Source organism: Hermetia illucens, chromosome 1 (genome assembly GCF_905115235.1).
Source record: "Hermetia illucens chromosome 1, iHerIll2.2.curated.20191125, whole genome shotgun sequence".
Taxonomy (NCBI): domain Eukaryota; kingdom Metazoa; phylum Arthropoda; class Insecta; order Diptera; family Stratiomyidae; genus Hermetia; species Hermetia illucens.
This window is the reverse complement of record NC_051849.1, coordinates 93470007-93484986: the sequence shown is the minus strand read 5'-3', so window position 1 is coordinate 93484986 and position 14980 is coordinate 93470007. Positions and strand designations below refer to the sequence as shown.

General features: G+C 44.0%; 1 pseudogene; it reads right to left on the bottom strand.

Annotated features, from left to right (window-relative positions):
- LOC119655137 overlaps positions 1 to 6861 on the bottom strand; it is a 34128-nt pseudogene extending 27267 nt beyond the window's left edge.
- Between the last annotated feature and the right edge of the window lie 8119 nt (positions 6862 to 14980).

Sequence of the window (14980 nt, the reverse complement as noted above, 5' to 3'; positions counted from 1 at the left end):
CCTGTGTTTAAATAGAGCTGCAGACGACTCTTATCCCACCTTCCAGGAGAAAAAAAGTGTGATGGACGTCGTCAACAACTCCATTGCAAAACTCGCAATCCGGAGATAATAACTTTCCAACCCTCTACAGGTAAGTATGAAAACCTCCATGCCCAATGAGAATCTGGATATGAAAATAGTCAGTCTCACCATGTTTCCAATTCATTCCTTTAATGAGTCGCGCAGTCGATCTGCCCCGAGTCTCATTTAATGTCCGTTCCTATTTTTTATGAGCAACCACCTGCCTTGGCTCTTCTCCCTTGGGCTTGTATATGCCTTTGCGCTCCTCAGCAAGAAAGGCAACGGGGTTCGTTCCAGCGATCATCAACGCGGCCGGTTCAGAGACAGTGCGGTAGGCAGATGCCACTCGCAAAGTTCACGGTCCTTCCTTGAGCGTCAGCCCATACTTCTAGTCAGTAGAGCAGAATAGACTGCGTTGAACTCATCAGGAGGCATCGCCCGCTAGACATAGGATCCCGAATATTTGTCATTAACCAACTCAAGGTTGAAACTCCAACTGCAGCTTTGTCCGCTGCTGCTTTGACTTCCTCGAAAAAGCTCATCTTTTAGTCAAGAGTCAGTCCAATGCACTTTGCCGTTGATTTTGACTCGATTATGACCATGGATCGATGTGGGACGTAGGGTCGGAATTCTCTTTTTAGTCAGGATGACTACTTGGGTTTTTTCCAGTACAAGGATGAAACCATGAGTGGTGAACCATCTGCTCACCCGTCGCATTAATATGCCAACTCTGCTTTGCGCCTGTTTGATAGTTCATCCACAAACAAGCGGCGCGACATAATCTGCATAACCGGCCAAGCATGACTCTTCTGGCGTATCAAGTCTAAGCATACTTTCATAGGAAGCAAATTAATATTCGTTAAAGATAGCTCGGCATGTGGAAAGTGTTGTCCAGTATGCCTAGAATGTCGTTTCTTCTTAATGCATTAAAGGCATTTCTGACGTCAAGCGTTACGACAAGCACCACAGTTTACAGTTACAGTGTCATCACCCCTAGTTGTGCCCTCCAACGCGGCCCCACCTACTCCAAGAGTTTCTACAAACCACCTGGTGTTCGTTTTCGCAATGTTCTATGCACAGAAAGAGCGCCGGGGCGCACACCGGGAATTTGTATCAACCACTTTGAAGGCAATATATTGATGGTCGCTTACCAGAGCATCAAGTCTGGGTCCAGAGTCCGGTATCGTTTCGTTCGACGTTAAGTGGATACTGGAAAATGTTACCTCCAAACACCGAACCCAGACAAAACCGTCTCCACGATCCTGGGCAAGAACCCTAAGATGGGTGCCATCCAGGATGATCCCTATTTTGGTACTGTTCACTTATCAGCACTAGATCAGCTTTGGTTCCCGCAGCGAACTGCGCGAGCAACTCGTGAGCGGTTGCACTCCGGTGTATGTTTATCTGTAGGATGCGGATCATGTTGATCGCGTCCTAGCTCTTTCCAGTTCTGCTCTGAAGGGGGCATGTTGCCCTCTTGTCAGGTCTGCGGTAGGTTGTGTGCCCATAATTCAGACATCTGTAACATTTGGTTGGGGTGGAACAGATTGGTTTAGTACCCTTCCAATTCTGATTTTCTCATATTGCTTCGCAACTTCCACCACAGCGAGTTTTTGACCTCGAGAGTTCGTAGAGGTGATATCAATTCGGAGATTGGTTACCTTCGAACATTCGCCCTTGATGGCCTCTTCTACTTCGTGCTTTTTCGTCAGGCAGTCAAGGTCTCGGATTTCCAGAGGGCACGTGAGTTCCAGGCTAGAAACCCATTGGCCGCTTCACAGGACGTACATTATCAGTCGTCCTCGGGCCTAATTCGTCGAGAACTCCACCGCTCGTCATTTTTCGACAGGAAAAAACTTCCACTTCGCTATCTTCGTGCTTGATCCTATAATGGATTTCTCTGAGAACTTGCACGAAGGTCTTGCCTTCCGTTTGTTTAACAAGCAGAACTGTTAGTCTAGTCCCCCTCCGTTTGCCGGCCATTTATTTTGGTGATCGTATCTCGTATTTCCTTAATTTTAGGCAGAGGTTTTTCTGATGACGCGGGGTGTTGTCTCCTCTCGCCCCTTTTCGCTTTCTCGTTTTGAGTCTTAGAGTGAACTCTCTTTCAGATGTCCCTTCCTCCTGTCGTTTTTTCGCCAGTTTGCTCGCAATGGGCTGTCTGTAGTCCATTTGGTGTTTGCGGTGTTCTCAACGGGCGCGCAGTTGTGTCTGCTTTTAGCGCATCTTCTGTTAAACTGGAGGTCCAAGAGCTCCTCCAGGTTCATCGGCCCGTTCTTCACTCCTTTGTTGACATTTTTCTGGAGGAACCAGACCAGATCGCAGACCGCGTCTATCCTCTCCGGCTTTCGCCAGAATAGTCGATTTCGCTGCTCTTGAGCTTATATTCGAAGCCATGTAGTCAGTTTCCATTGCGCTTCTTTCCGCGACAATAGCATTGCGTGGTTCGGTCTGGGTTGCCGTCTCCGTCGCGGGTGCCACATCACTCTGTGAGCCTTCTTTTCTGTTTTCGCATCCCGATGATTGCGTACAAACGCAACTAACTCATTATCCACTCCCACTGTTTCTTTATTTACATTTTCTTTATACGCCATTTAAGTTTTTACCAGCGCATCGTGTGCAAGGGAGCCGGCCGCAGTACTTAACACGGGGATAATCCAGTTCTCTGTGGCTCGACCTACGCTTAGCTGATCTCGCAACTCGCAGAACGATCAGCGCTCGCTCTGGGCAACGCGGTCTGCTAATACCGATTCAACACATACCACCCGACAAGGGTCCCGAAGAAGCTGGCTCCTGATGAACGCCACAGCTACCACCATGGCAAAGTTAGGCTCACATCACTCCATCGACGTCGACGGCTCCGGGGACTCCCAGTCTTTCCCGACGTGTATCGGTCATTGCTTTTCACCGAGAAATTTTCTCGAGGCTAACTAGGACGCAGATATTATGCCAGCTAGGAGGTCAGAACTGCTTGCTCGTAAAGTAAGCGACCCAATTAAGGATCGCTGGCGACCCCTGAGGTTGAGTCTTGGTGACCGTGTTGGTGACAAGGTGTTTCCTTCATTAGTACCAATAATTAATTAATTGATCTGTCTTGAACTATGCCTATTTATATGGTAACTTTTAAGTATACTAATTACTATATAATTGTTCACAATTTTTCCGATCCTTTCCGTTTTTTCCTCTATTTTTATCACCTTCTGCTTCCCTTTTTTACAAAGCCCGTTGCGCAGTTTCCTTCATCATGATTTAAGGTTATCTGGCTCCCTTCTTTGATGATGCAAAAGGTGTGTTTTCCGCATCTTCGTTGCGGTATGTTCCTCTTCCACCATGACTTAATGTTTCTACGGTCTTCGCTTTTTCGTTTGGTGTATTCTCTTATGTATTCCTCGAATCTTGTGATTAGTCTGACCAATATACACTTTTTCACATTCTGGGCAGTTGCCCTTACAAATTCCGTTCATCTATTCTTTTTTTTGTTTTTTGTTAAATTTCACAAAAAGTTAAATAGAGTCATTATTTATTTTCATTATTTTTTTTGTTTTCTTAGTTTGAATATATTAGGAATATAAATCTCAACCAAATTCCTTTTGATTTCCTCTCCTTCTCTCTTTCTTCTTCCTCGCCAGCCCCGCAAAACTTTCAACAAAGGGCGGTCTGCCTTCGGGCACCTCAAGGCCGCGCTTCACCATAGATCTAAGGCAGCAGGAACATTGATCGAGATTATGATCCGCCGAGGATCCTCCTTTCCGATCGTGGCACTCTAGTCCGAAGTCTTACGACTCTAGGTGTTCCGTTGGGCTTGTTTAGCTTGTTTAGCTTGTTCGATGTTATTTCGATAGGCTCGCGCGAATCCCCCTCTTTGTTTATTTTTCAGGATCCTGTGCAGACTCGGGCATTGGAAATGACAAGAGAGGGGTCGAAGTGTTCGAAGTATTATCCCACATTTCCGAGGCTTGCTGGCAATGAGGCATACAAGCACGTGCCGACGGAACACTTCGATGGAGCTTCAATACTTGTGGATGGCCCTTCATGGTCAATTTCGCAGCCTTTTTAGGTTTTTAGGATAGCTTTACCCTCTAGGTTCACCTTTTGAACCATCGCCTTTCCATTTTGTCATTACAATTCTAGAAACTTTCCGTAAAATATGCCATTGAAGTGTGCGTGTAGTACCAGTTCACATGGATATATATATGTCGAACATAGGCTTGGTTGATATACTATAGTTAATAGGTGAACTATAACCACTGTCTGTTGGTTCGTCTCCCTTTCCGCCTGTTTGCGGCTTTACCGTTTGACATGAATTTGGGGTGAAGATTATAGCTATGAGATTAAATTGGAGTTCCCATACATATATACAAAAGGGAGGTGTAAAACCTTTTTCTAAGGAACATAGTTACGTTGACTTTCAAATTAAAGGTCTTTATTAGTTTTTTTCGAAGTAGGGGCTAGTTTCGACATTGGGCATAAAGAGAAGGGGTGCGGAGGCCCGAAAGCGACCCAAATCTGGGAATCACGGAGCTGCGCCAATAGGATGTCCATGCCTCAAAATACTTCTGATATTTACTCTGTCCTTTATGTAAATTTACTGCCAACCAAAACATTGAGTATTGAATAGCTGCATTTAGGAGGGATTCGAAAGTTACAGTGCATACGAAAAGGCAGCAGGGTGGGAACAATCCTTACCATACCATACCGGCTGGTGGGACTTTAACCCGTCAAATAATTTAATGTCTACAAATAGTTGCGAGGACATGCGGACCAGGATAGGTGGCTTTAATTGGCTACAGTCCTTTTCTCTCGATAAAGAAACAACAGTGAATCGATTTTAATAAAGCTTTGGTTTCCATGAAATCTTAAAAAGCAGATGGAGCGAACATCTGAATTCCGTGTTGAAACTGCAGGAGCAGCGATTAGTAGCTATGCGGGAAGATCAGCAAGCCCAGCGTCTTTACTTCATTTGAGTGTGGAGTGGCGGGGTCATTTCTTACACGATAAATAGCACTTTAACAAATATTACATGGTGAAATGCTCCTTCTGACGAGTCGATCGTTAATGTGCCCCATAGATACACTGAGTCGAACTACAAATTTTTCCAAGATGCGGTATACAGTTCTGTAATTTTCCGGGCCTTATTACGGAGCTCAAGCTTGCCATGCCTTTTATCAATCGGAGCGACTAATATAGATTTCACTCGCCTCTTATCATTGATCCGCTTCCATGATTCTGCAGTCAGCCAGGATTTGTGGCGGCGAAGGTCCGTCCGAGGGTGATGTTTTGCGCAGTACCCGAGAAAAGAGCATTTTTTATTGGCGGTTCATCAATATTTTCAGTTGGATTATTCAAGGCGTTTGTCATCCGGTCAGTTCCATAACTGTCGAACGAAACCTGCATCACATAAGAGGTCGATGATAGACTTGGGACCGATGTCAGCACCTCTGTTCCAACACATATTCAGAGGACAACTACTAAATCTACTGCTGCTCGCAATGTTCGAATAATGTTCCACCAATGACGAGGCGTTACGTCGCTACAATAAGGGTCGCTAAGACTGTTTTTTCCCATCGCATGCCTGAGCAAGGTTTCGTTAGAGCTCAACTCGGCATTCAGTGCATCCCTCACAAACATAATGACACCTTTAGGAAGATTCTTCTGGACTACATTCAATTGCTCATAGAAAGCTTCCTTCTAACGTAACACTGTATTGTTAAAAAGTTACTCGATCTGTTCAAAATCCGCTGCCAAGTAATGAGGGCGTGTCTTGCAGTTGCTCTAAACATTAATCCAACACCGCATTCGAGCTTAACTCTGAGAAGCTTTAAGACGTACAATAGAACAGTGGCACAAGGCAGAGAGAAGTATTCTTCATACTCTCACAACCTAACCTTACTTAACCTTGTAACCCTGGAGCACTTGCCTAAGTTGGAGAAAGAAATTACTCTACCCGTGTACACACGATCTAAAACGATAGCCAAATATCATTACCGACAAGTCGCGCATTATCCGAGGAATGGAAAATGTTTCTATAGAAAGAAGGTTTCGAAATTCTCTGAGGGCTTTCAGTCGGTTTTTGCGAGAAGCAGTGAATACTTTGATTGAATTTCACCTCACAGAGGACGTGAAATGGGGGTTGGAATTGTATCTACACATATACTTACTTGTAATATTGGTCCATTCGATAGTTCATATACTGGAGAAGCAAGAATTCCACTCCAGAAAACACATAGTTTAAAACCCAGTCAAAAAAGCCCATTGGCTGTTGTAAACCAGTTAATAAATCAGGAACATAGGATAACTCGAGAGGATTCCCCATCAGTTTAGAAATGTGTTGCAATGGAGATCCCTAAAAGTTAATAATTTGAAGTGAGCAGCTACTCCGATGACAAAATCATTGAAGAAATATCCCATGACGACTAGATCAAACGATTCCTCTTTCATTAGTTTCTGCATCTCTGGACTATTCAACGTCAGATTAGTCAAGTTCAATAAATTGTTGGTAACCTTCGCCATCAACTTCATGGTATTAAGAAAGCCCTTCGCATTTTGGGATATCACGCTAAGGTCCAGATTTGGTTGTTCCGCTTTGATATGCCGAAATTTTAAATTTGGTTCTTTCACTGGTATGGTTGTTACAATAGTTACGTCATGACCACGCTCGATCATCGGCCGAATTGCATTCATATGAACAATTAAGTGAGATTTTGCTGGAGATGGAAATAATCCCAGGATTCTCGCTGAATGCGATACGGTGAAGTTCACCGACAACACTGTGAGTATGGTTAGAACAGAAACGCGTAACATTTCGACCGGCATGCAAAAGGAACTACGTAAATTAATTGTTTTTGAGAATCTTATTCATATACTTAGGAACACAATCACAATAGCACCAAGATAAGATATTTTTTGCTTGGTAGATTAGGTACATATTAGATGCCGGTGAAATACGTAAATGGTCAAAATTCATATATGGACGTTATACGATAAGAAAGACTTAAAATTCGGTTCCTAAGGGGTAATAGTGCATGAATGAGTGATTATCACAGTCATGATGAATATGCGTTTTCACATTCACCACAGCCCAAGTTATTTATTCTGATTCTTACCAACCAATTGATAATTAAAAATTTTGAATTTGCAAAGAAGTGACAACTTTAACCTATTATAACTTTGTTAGTAATGAAGGGTATTTCGGAGCCTAGGAACCAGATAGTGGCAGCCCCTTGATTTTTTTCCGTTTGTTCGGTTGGGTAGTTTCTGAGAATAGGTCCGTTAAAGAGGTGATCACTTTCAACCTTCCGCTCTCCCCAGCTTGGCCACAAATGTCAAAACTAACACCGGCTTCGGGAAGTACTTAGCGAGACCTTTCATTTGATAGTCCACATGACTCTATTTAGTGGAAAAAAATTTACACTCCCCCTTTCCATAAGTTAAATTCGACGTAAAAGGATTTAATTCACTATATGCGTAACGTTCACAGTTCCGAACTTTCCACCAAATTCGGTGTCAATCGCTATAACTGTCTCGGAAAAAAATGCGTGTGATGGGCAGACAGACGGACATGACGGATCAGGTCGAAAATTCGGCTCCCGTACGGCCATATCAACGGTCGACACCAACACTGGTTTAACTGAAAATGCTAGGCACGGAGCTAGTGGCACTAGCAGCTTTTGTGCTATGATTGACGTGCCAAATGATTTCAACTCTGCCAGTTGGAACCTTATAAGGAGGTCTTTGGTGGCGATTGGTGTATCAAGTTACTTAACTGTGCTAGTCAACAGCCTCTTAACAGATAGGAGGCTCTGGTACGGCACAGACAATGGAACCAAAGAATACATTGTATCCGCGGGTGTTCCACAGGGTTCTGTGCGTGGACTGCTATTGTGGAGCATCATGTATAATGATGTCCTCAATGTCTCAGCTAGTGCACCATACGTTACGCTGATGACGTAGCGGTGATTGTTGTTGCAAAAGATCTGGCGAATGTGGAATTAAATTCATCTGAAGCAATTACTGCTATAAAGAAGCGGTTGAAAGATCTAGGTCTTGCGGAGGGTAAAATGGAGACGGGGCTTTTCACGAAGCGGTGAAAGGAAACCACTGCTCGTATCACAATGCATTGCATACCGTGGATGAAGCGGCCTATGTAGTACCCGGAATGATGTCGGATCGACATTTTGGCCGATGAGATGGCCCGTATCCATGATGGACTTGATTCTTCCTCTGATCGGCAAATGAAAAACGTCGCAAGGGAGCGGAATCCTTAAGCAGGTGGCGGCAACGGTGGTAACAGGCGAAAAAAGGACCCACAGATTGATTCCCAGCATCAAGGTGTGGACGCACAGAACGCATGGTGAGATAAACTGTGATCTCATGTAGTTTCTCACGGAACATGGCGGTTACCGTAAATACCTTTATAGGTTTAAACTAAACAGTTCACCCAATTGTTCCAGCTGTGACGGTATTCCGAAGGACCCGGAGAATGTTTTCTTCCATTGTCCTAGATTTGCTGGGGAAAGGAAGAGTGTAGAGGGGAGGGAAGGGAGGAACACAAGCACCGGAAAATATAATTGGAAAAATGCTTGTATGCCAGAAAAGCTGGAATGCAGGGAACGACATGGTAGGGCGGATTCAGTGCAGGTTAAGAGAGGTAGAAGAGACGAGAAAGGCGCGGTTGCGAATGCAATCGATGGGCGAAGGGAGAGGCTAGAACCATATCCACCTCGCGGCAAATATTTTGTGGTGGTTCTGCGGAGAATAGGACAGGAGTTGATTTTAGTGGGTAAAAGTTCTACACGCTGGAACATATGTACCAGTCTCTTTGGAACATTTCCCCTTCCAAAAGGAAAAGATAGACGGACAGACAAACAGTAAACCGATTTTAATAAGGTTTTGATTTACACAAAACCTTAATAAGCTTCACGCTTAACTTTGATGACAGACTTCTAATAATTGACTGCTTGTCAAAATACTTTCGTTACATATGAAATTGAGAGGAAAAATTGAGCTATCCACTTCACGGCAAACGGGCCAAGTGGAAAGAAATTTTCTTCCATGGTTTTTGGCCCACTGACCTCCATGTTTTGGGCTAGTGTCCATGTTTTTAAAAACAGATGACCTGCGATTTCGTCTATGGTAGAGGGAACTCATCAGGCATGGGCTCTACTTTTGAAAAATTAGGTGTGCGCCCAAAACAGACCAAATACAGTGGGAGGAAGTCTCGTCCCAATTGTCTGGCCAAGTGAAGTGGACCTAGGACCCTTTCGACACCGTAACAAAATTTAGATCTGCTTCGTTCCGGTTAGAATTGTTTTTGTATTTAAGTCCCCCGGTATGAGCTGCATATATAAATATCTAGCAGCTATTAATCCGACAATTGATTGGTGTAGTAAGGCAAGTTCTCCCATTGGAAACTTTGGAACTCTCTTCAGGGTTAGTCGCAGATGCTTGGCTGTTGGATTTCGTCAAAAAATTAAGGTGCTCGCTCGTAATGGTTGTTGGCTGAGGGTGAAGTACTTCACTACGAGGACCTCCTTCCAAGCCTCGAGAGCTTCCCATCGTTTTAAGAACTATTTAGTTGCCCAATCGCCCCACCCACCTATAATTACGAAAATTAATGCAATTACTAAATTTGTTCGTTAACCCGCCAGAACCGAGCCTAAGCCGTTTAGATATCTGCACTGGAGAACGGTCTGAAGAAATACCGTTGCACATCTCAGTAAATAGTTAACGATTTAAGTTCTTCGTTATAACAAAATTAATTAACTTTGGTTGCTTTTGTGAAACAAGATTTGATCCTTAATAATTTTAATTATTTATTTAACTTAACTTATGCCCAAAACTGCTTAAAGAAGAGAAGTTTAAAGGACAAGCTGTTGTGTGTTATAATTTCTAGGAGTAAGCGAAGGGAAGTAGAGTTCGAGCTCCGCGAAGGGCACGTAGAAAATGCTTGACACTTTTGCTGATCGATTGGTGACTTCCAGGCAATGGGTGTTGAAGAGGAGGCTAATTGTTGAAAGTTAGTGAGGAGAGTTTGGGCACAGGTGTCTTGTGGCTGACATTTTGGGAAGCTTTAGCAAAGTCAGTGTAGACGGTGTGCATTTCCTGCTGTGAATTTAGGTATTTAGCTACAAAGTTGGTAGAGTCGAGCACGAGGGAAGAGGACGGAGGAAAGGAAACATAAACTTTGGAAAAGTAGCGGCAGGGTTAATCACAAGGTAGTTGGGGTGAGTTAATAGAAAAGCTAGAGAATTTAATGGACGGAAAGATAGCTGAACCGGACTACGAACGTTGAAAATGTGGGACAAGAAGAAATTGAGGTTTCCGTGCTCCACTGAGTCTTCAACATTGGTCAGATATTCTTTTCTACACTTAAGTATTAAGGATTTGACTGAAGAACACAGAGTTTTGAAGAAAAAACAAATTCAGCATAGGTTCTAGAGGAGAGAAACTTCTTCGCCGCAGAGGGGGCAGGAGGGGATTGGGAAACGCAACGCACAAGAAGGTTAGGAAGGACAAGGTCAAGAATGCACAGGTGTTCATGAAAATGGGTAAAGGAACGGAAAGGTGGGTGGAATCATTGGGGAGCGAAGGAAGGCTGGGAGTAGTAGGCCAGAAGGGCATAGGAAAGCTTAAGTCGCCGCAGCAGATGCATGGAAGAGAGGGAAACAAAACGACTGGAACTTCTGATAATCTGTCGAAGAAATCTGCGTACAGAGAAGGGGGCCTAAGGCAGGAAAAATATATACAGGCGTTTGGCGGATTGACTCGAACGCTGATAGAATCGTACTGCCAGGAGAAGGAAAACATGATTTCCGCTTGGAAAGGGGAACAGCTATTAGGGCACCTCCATCGGTTATCTTGCCAAGTGTAGCGCAGTCTCTGTCATAACGATAGACAGAGCCACCTGCGAGGAGTTCGGAATCTAAAATCTTGTCATCCAACCAGGTTTCAAAAAATAGGTGATGGAAGGTTAAGCCAGATAACTTTAAATCGACAGCTCCGACCCTTGACCCTTTATCTTTTGGTAAAACCTCTGATAAGCTTGACAAGGGCTTCCTGTGGCCAAAAGATAGATTGGACGACATCATCGAAGCTGTGGGGATACGTCACTCTGGAAGCGCTCACTCGGTCTAGAGAGCCGTCTTTCGTCAATTTCACACATGGGGAAGTAAAAGTGTTGAGTTGGCCTTGCTTCTGATGAAGGCAGGAATATCGTCAATATCGGCACGAACAGTTGTTTTGGTACCGAGGCAACATTCAAAAGAAAGTCGCTGGGGCGACATGGTTAGACGGTAGTCGTCGTGTGCTGATGCAGTAGTTGAATCGCATCAGACAGCGTGATACTGTAGCAAGCATTATAACGATAGTCGATGCGTCCACACAGTGTGTTTTTTGTTGTAGTCAGCAGGAAACTTATGTCTTAACGTACTGAAAAAATGTTCGAACTACTCCATAATCACCTTGAAATTTGGTGCACAATATCCAGATATTTTAATTGTGTGGATACACTCTGTCAGTCTGATGGATGTTGCTTGAAGATAAACTTCGCAGTCCTGCTATGAGCTTTTCCGTTTGCCGGCGTTGCGCCCTCGAACCCTGATATAGTTCTTAGGTCAGGTGGGTCTCTGAAATTATTAGTACATCATTTTTATAACAAGCAAGAAATTCTGAAAGTTCATTTTTATAGACCTTATCTCATTTGCATCCCAGAGATATACTTTTAACTCAGTCACTTTTTGCTGAGAAGAACTTGCGTTTGCTTGTCCGTCATCTCTTGACGCATTTTCTTCCTTGATGAACGAAAATTCCCAAGGGAAATACCGTGACGAAACAAGCGGCATGGAAACGTTCATGTCGAAACGATTTACCTCGCCATGACGCATCCAAAACATTTTTGCCTCATTGCTGACTGTTCAGCGAAATATGGTTGAATTCCCTCCATCCCTACTATATTGTTTTTCACAATTTGTTCGTTGGGCAATTCACTCGGTGGGATCGTGGATACTATTGCATGACACATCCAACATTGGAGTTGTGTTTGGATTGTCGACATGTCGGGCCAGACTACTCCTCTTAGTTGTGTTATCTAAGACAAGAACGTAGGCTTGGAAGCTTTGAATAACGTGGTTGAGTTGTTGTCTGTCCCATGCCCTCCAGGCAAGGTAGCATGGGGAACGCCTTTGATAACAAGAAGAAATAGTATCGGCCCCAGAATGCAACTATCCACTAATTGGGAAACATATGGCACCTTCACGATTTCAGAATAAGTTGAAGCAGCGGGTCTGGACAGGCTGCAGGAGCTCCCGTGAACAATTCCGTATTACGATTCCAGCTGCCAGTGTTCTTCAGCATCTCTCTGACAATGTTGTCTGGAGAGGGCTCCGCTGTGTCTGCATAAAGCTGCTGACGAAAGCCGTCCCACCTCTCGCAAGAGAAGCAGGTGTGTTCAGCGTCGTCCGCCACTCCATTGCAGAACACAATCAGGAGATTCAGGATTCCCAATTCTGTGCAGGCAAGAGTGAAAACATCCATGCCGCCTTAGAAGTTGTGTAAGGAAATAGTCAATCTCACCGTGCGTTCGGTTCAACCACGGGTCTAAACTGTCGATGAGGCGCGCAGCCCATCTGCCAAGAAAGTTGCCACCTCTCTTAAGTTTTCGCCCTTACGGCGGTAGAGGAGGGCAACGTTGATCACTCCCATCACCATCACAGTTGGTTGGTGGACAGTGTTATAAGCAGATGCCACTCGCAAAGCTCCCCGCCTCTGCACTTGAGCAAGGCGTTTACGATGCACCTCATGGGCATCAGCCCAGCGCAATAGCACAATTCTTCTTGCCGCGACGCATATTACGTTGCATTTTTCCAGACGCTGAAACTTAAGTCCATCACGTCCGCCCTACTAGTAGCGGTGATAAGAGCCTTCAAATTCTTACAATCGATCTGTCTCCAAGGAGTATTGATCAACAATTTGACTTGTGTCAAAGGAAAGAGCACTTACGGTGACGATCCAATGCTCATCAATATTCTCCGGCAACCTTTTTAAAGTATCTTCCGTCCAGTCTGTGAGATAGTTTCCTCACTGGCAAACGACCAAGGAAGTCTCCGTTGGTGCATAACATTTTACCATTGAGATGTTTCTCGTTCTGCACTGGACTTTCCCAGCTAATATTTTGTCTGATACCGTTTCGGTATTCAGGGACCCGCGCATAGTGGGCGCAGCAAACATCATCCGACTCCACAATCACGCTTACTTCCAGCAGGCTTACCAGGGTGCAATGGCACAGTGCGCAAGAGAGAGAAGAGCGTCACACAGAATCATTTTCTTCTTTAAGTCTATATTGCTGAAGTTCTTGTTGAAGTAAGAGCAAGCTAGCACTCAGGGTACCCTTGATACCGTCGTCGAGAAGCGTTTGCACACTGCAGAATACAAAGTAAATGGTTGTAGCTGAACGATCAGTAAACCTCGGAGGCATGGTAGCCATTTGTAAATCTCTACTCCATTTATCCCTTTTTCGACAAGGAGTTAAAACTTTAACTAAATCCGAAACCAAGTAGCCCACAAGAGAATCACTACTTTAGTGGGTTGTCGCTTCTCTGGCTTAATAGTAGACACAATTAGTCTGGGTGCAGTTTTCCCTACATATTCATAAGATACTTAGGTATCAGATTATAGTGATTCTTCTCTGGCGAAGTTACTAGGTATATCCCCATGGATCGCGCAGCCACTAGGTAATTTGCAATTATTCTTTATTCCTGGCAATTTTGAAGCTGTGCTCATCCACTTCCTTTGACTTTCAATACACGAATTCAATATTTTCTGAAGGGATGGGGTAAATCAATGCAATTGTTGAGTAAACTGAATTAAATATATATGATACATTTTCGTATCTTTTAGCTTCTGAGGTTGCCAGGGTCGTTAGTGCGTGGCTACGAAGCACATCTTGAGTGTGGTGATTATACTCTAGTAGGGCATTACACATTACGTATCCAGACCGGAGAGCCAGAAAACACCTCTCTTACCCATTTAAAGGTGTTATGGAAACCCGTCCACGGGACAGTTTGCAAGGAGGCGGTAGTGATTGATGGAGCTCCGCTGAAACCTGGTCACCTCATTGAGTAATTTTGACATTGCCGTCTCGCTGGGACGGTGGCATTGCGGATCTCTTGAATCCTACACTCGGTGAAGCTCGTATAGAGAAAACAGTCGGTTGCGAATGCGCTTTCCCGAACATTTTCGGGTCAAAATTGGTTTAGGCTGAAGGGAATCCATCCGCAAAGGTTATCGGGAGTCACATGCCCCGCATATCTCCGAGAAATATAAAATAACCGATTCTGGTGTGTTCGCAATCTCTTTATTGGCATATGAACAACTTCACCATGAAGGAAAGCAATCTGTGGAACGTTCAGCATTTTAATTCTGAAGTAGACTTGTTGCGTACTTATTTTTACAACAAGAAGCAGATGAGTCCCCTGCATGACTTGCCGCGACCCACGTTTGTAACCACCTCATTATGAAAAAGCGAATGGAATGCTGTGAGTGCAACCTTCCATAAGGGGTTTCTCACAAAAACATGCCCGGCTTACTCCTACGAACTCCTGAAAGCCTTATTGTTTTTTGCTAAATAGGTTGGATCGTCCGAGTCTAAAATGCTTGTACGTAAAATTCATGTACGTAAAATTCGAAAATTCTCCGAGATAACTCAGAAAGAAAATAATAAATCGAAAAAAAGGAATAGATAATGGTAACAAAATACCTTTGATAAGAACGCCGCCCTCATGACAACTAGAAAAGAAAGAAAAGAATACCCTCTTCCTCTTTGCTTCAACTTGAAATAGTACCAATTGATTGTCTCTCTGTGATTCCTGACGTCACGTGCCTCGAGTATGTTTGGGATTGCAACAGAAATTTCAAAAAATTGTAT